A 5,000-nucleotide genomic window follows, 5' to 3' on the forward strand; every position below is an offset into this window, starting at 1 on the left:
AAAGGCTATAGGTCTCCTATTAACAAGGTGAACAGTGTGACAAACAGTGAATTCAAACTCATCATAAGATAAAACAAGATTTTTTATACTTCCAAACAACAATCTTTTAACCTGTTTGACACAAACTTCAACAAGAGATCCAAGCTTACTGCATCCTTTAAAATATTGCTGAAACTGTATAGGGCGAATATTGTTTTCTTCAAAATATAACGGACTAGCATGATCACTTAAAAGGTTCTGCATCACATTAGCCCCAGCTATAAGCTGTGTCCTCATATCACTGACGCATAATTCAGGGATTCCATAATCAAAACAATGCAGCTGGAAAGATCGCAAGAATTCTTTTACACCAAGATCCTTGCAAATTTTAAGATTCACTGCCCTACTCCAAGTACATGTAATGCATAATAACCACACTTTTTGAGTTTCATTATTCTTCCTAACATGGAAAGGACCCATGTGATCAATGAAAACATTAGCAAATGGCTTGTATGGTAAATTAGACCTGAATTCCCTATATGAATTCTGACTAAGTTTGAAAGTTCTATTACAAAAACGCCAACAATGCACACATTGTTTTAATGCTTTTTTGATGGTCGAAAAATGCCTAGGGATATGAAATTGTCGTCGTCTTTCAGCTAGAACTGAATAACATCCTGCATGAAACAGATTGAAATGAACATCCAAAATAATTAGCTTCGTCAAAACACTATCTCTCGGCAGTAAAATAGGAAAACCATTATTGCTAAACCATTTCTTGAATTTGCTTTTAACCCTAAGAATACCATTTTCATCCATGAATATATTAAGCTGAGTAATGAGGTTAGGGATGGCCTTCAGATTAAAACTATTCTTATTCTGAAAGTAAGCAAAGATCTCTGGAAACCACTTCCTTTGCTCTGTTATAACAACTCTCTTACTAGCTTCTGCAAAGAGATTAGGGTTGGTATCAGATGAGGTTTGAGAACATATACCTGCCTTTGACTTCCAGTTTCTTATGCCTACTAGTATTCTTCGATAAATCAGAATCAACTTACGAAAGCTGGAATAATTGCAGGGATCAATAACATATTCAGGAGAACCTGTTAAGGAAGAAAAAGTAGTTTGAGAAAGTTCTGCCCCTAAAGATGCATTCAACTTTGAGAGGTACCCAGAGTCTGTGACTGTCATGGGATTTGGAATAATAAAAGTCATGTCCTGTTTCCCACCAGGGAGGTCATCCAACTTCTTGCCTGGACCGACGAGAAAATTAGTTTCATACAACTGCTTATGTGAGAGGCATCTAGTAACACAGTCGGCCGGATTCTCTTTTCCTGAAATGAAACAGAATCTTATTGGAAATCGTTGACACAACTTTTGAATATTACCAATTCTATTCATTACGAAAGTTGAACACCTTTGCATTTTATTCAGTTTCTGGGAGGAAGAATTGAGCCAGTGTAGGGCACAAAGAGAATCAGCATAGAGAACCATTTCTACTATGTTAACAGGTTTCAGTCAAGAAGGTCCAGAGATATCTCTTTGTAGTTCCACGAGAGTTTCGACACCCAAAACAATGGCATTTAACTCTAATGAAGGAATTGACTTATTCTTCAGCTGAGTGTTAATCATACGGTTCTTAGCTTGAACAAAACTCACCTTACCAGATTCAACGTGCTGCAAAAAAATGACTGTACCATATAAGTCGTGACTAGCATCAGTATAAGCCATAAGCTTATAAGTACCATTCCTTGGTCCGACAGATCTACCTATCTTAATGGGAGGCGAAGCATTAGCTTGTTTACATATATTTCCCCATTCACGTTGAAGCTCTAATGGCAACAATGCTTTCCAACCAAGGTTTTTATTGCACTGAAGCCTGTGTATAAACAAACGGCTTCTGTTTAAAACAGGCATGTTAAAGCCATATATGTCAAATTGAGAAGCAATTGTTCCTAAAACAGCACGTTTAGTGGCGGCCTTGCCATCAAGGCAAATAGGCTTTGTAAATATTTAATCTCTTACTCTGTCCCATGCAAGACCAAACAACTTTGTAGTTTCAGGGGTCTGAGTTTTCATGTCTTCATCTATCTTAATTTGTAAGGAATTATCATTAGTGATAATCTGCTGAACCTCGAATTTGTACGGAGCAAAAATGCGAGGCAGCTCATTATAAGCCCATTCTAAAGACTCCAGTTTCCATGGTAATTGCACCATTATCCATATACAGCAAGGTATACATTAAATGTTCTAATTCTGACAAATCTGTATCCTTTTCTTCCTTAAAAACTAAAATATAATATAAAGAAAGCATTAACAAAAACGGGCTACAACGCAACCCAAAACTCAGTCTCACATTGCGATAAGCAACAACAGAAAAGCCCCCAGCTTTAACATTTTTATACCAAAGAAACAGCAATTTTGACTGATCAGATTCACTTAATGAAAGCATATTGAATGCTTTTTTCAAGTCATAGGTAAGCAATTTCTGACCAAACCTTAAATGAAGAAAAGCAGAGGATAGCTTTTGGTTCAATGTGGGACCTGGGTGCATACACTGGTTGAGAGAGAGGCTTAGTTTCTTATTTTTCTCATTCTCTCTCAAATTGGATAAAAAGACTACACGACACTTAGTCGTCTCCCTCTCAGGCTTAAAAATTCCCATGTGAGGAAGGAAAGCATAATCTGGGTGCAGGGCTTTATATTGTTCAAGATCATGAATAGGTTTTATTATACCAGCTGCTATTTGATACTTGATAGTCTGATCCATTAAATGTAAATAACCCACATTATTTTTAAGCTTCCTAAAATTGGACTTCAAAATTACCTCTGCTAAATGTTCATTTTTCGAAAGCAAGTGTGATACCTCACCATTCCAAAGTAAGGGAACTCGAATCCTACCATCGACTTCTCTAGATATATTATTAAAAGTATAATCAACTAACTGCTTATTCAGTTTTACAGTCTCTTCCTCATAAATAGTTTGGTCATAATTAATGCATTTAGGGCATTCAAGCTCCAATATTTCATTGTTGCCTTTTGTAGTTTACACTCCATAAGCTTTCCCTTGTCATTCAAAACCGAAAAATTACTTCTAACTTTCAAAGTATCATAGTGAAGGTCATGAACCTCATCATCCAAAGTAGGTATGATAGAATCTGCAACAAATAACGAGTGATTGTGGACACTTACAAAAGACTCCCCACTAGGTGGACTAGGAATACTAGCACTGACAGACATCGAATGACATGGCAAAAAATCTATATTATCGATCAATCTTTGAACATTGCCTACCAACATAACGCCCATTGGGGAATCTGCATATACTGACAGAGTACCCTTTCCAAACAAGACGTCTTTACTTGGAATACAATAAGCAGCATCAGAACCAAGCAGAAATTCAATATCCTTTACTTCCCGGATATTTGAATGAAGACCCACATCAGCAAATGAAAACCCTTTACCTAAAAAACCCTTCACTGCCGTGCCGAGCATCGGCAAATTCAACTTTATCTTTATTTCAGGAATAACCATGGCTGGAATCTTATAACGACCATTTCCTAGTGTAATAGGCACCTGAACTACCTTGCTCCGATAAGTTTTAACACCATTGAAACCATGAATTGTAAGATTAACATTATTTCTGAAAGTTTCAAAGTCATAAGTATCAGCTAATTTCTATGAAACAAAGGTACTTTGAGACCCACTGTCTTTTATACCCCTATACAAGCGCTCGTATCCAACAATGCCAAAAGTGAAAGTGGGAAGAACAGAGTCACTAACGAAATTTGAGAACACTGTAACCCTATTATTTGTTTCTGTGCTTGCTATAGCTTCTTCACTTTTCTTACAATCAGATGAATTATCTTTGTTACACAGAAAAGAAAAATGCCAGCCAAAACATTTAAAACATTTTTGTTTAAACCTAAAATTACATTTAGCAGTGGGATGCGAAAAACTAGCACATTTCAAACAGACTTTAAAATACTTCAATTTATCTACTTTTGACTGTGGAGTAGGAAATTTAGTAAATTTATAAAGTAAATGATTGAAATCCTTACCATGAACCTTAGAACAAAACGAACAACTAGGTTGGACTTTATTCTTAGGAGAATGCACTTTAACTGCCAAACTAGCAAAACTATCAGCATTTTCAGCACTACCATTGCATGATAAGGAATGCTTTGAAGGCGTAACATAAGACACTTTTCTCGAGTTTTCATACCTCTCGCAAGCTACAAAAAAGTTATCCAAAATCTCAGTAATTGAAGGAGAAGTCTTATTAGTAATTTGCACTAACTCTTTTCTAAATTCATCATTCAAACCTAGCCAAGCAAAATAAGTCAAAAAATCATCAGAGGACATTTGCAAAAGCTTAGTAGACTCACATAGATTCCTTAACCTAGAAACATAATTAAATGGGTCATCACCTGGATTTAGTTTCAACTCTGTTAGTTTCTTAACGGTGGAAGACTTCCTAACTTCTTCCGAAGCAAAAGCTTTAATCAAGAGCGATTTAGCATCTTGGTAACTCTGTTTATCTGCTTCAAAAGAATTCAGCAAAACCTTAGCCCGACCTTCAACTTGCTGTTTAAGCAAAAGTAACAAATCCTTATCGGGATATTTATAAACACCAGTAGTAGCCTCAAATTCTACAAAAAACTGTAAGAGATCCTCATTTTCCTTGCTACTGAATTTTGGGAGGGATGCTGTTGGCTGCATTAATAAACTAAGAGCAGTGTCCGTGACACCACGGGAAGGAGAAACTTCAAGTAAAGGCAAACATCTCTCTATCTTCTCTAAATAATCAATACAACCCAAACATTCCTCTTCAAATTCGAGTTCTGTAACTGCGCTATCCTCGAACTTTAAATTTTGAATTTTAGAATCCAAGTCTAACAAACCCTTCTGGTAACTTAACAGGAGACACTTTTCCGATATTTTCCGGGATGCAGTAAAATTTGCATAGGACCCCAATTTATTAAAGGCATCAGTTACTTTCTTACGAATAACTTTTCTCT

This window comes from Palaemon carinicauda, chromosome 20, assembly GCF_036898095.1.
Source record: "Palaemon carinicauda isolate YSFRI2023 chromosome 20, ASM3689809v2, whole genome shotgun sequence".
Lineage (NCBI taxonomy): Eukaryota > Metazoa > Arthropoda > Malacostraca > Decapoda > Palaemonidae > Palaemon > Palaemon carinicauda.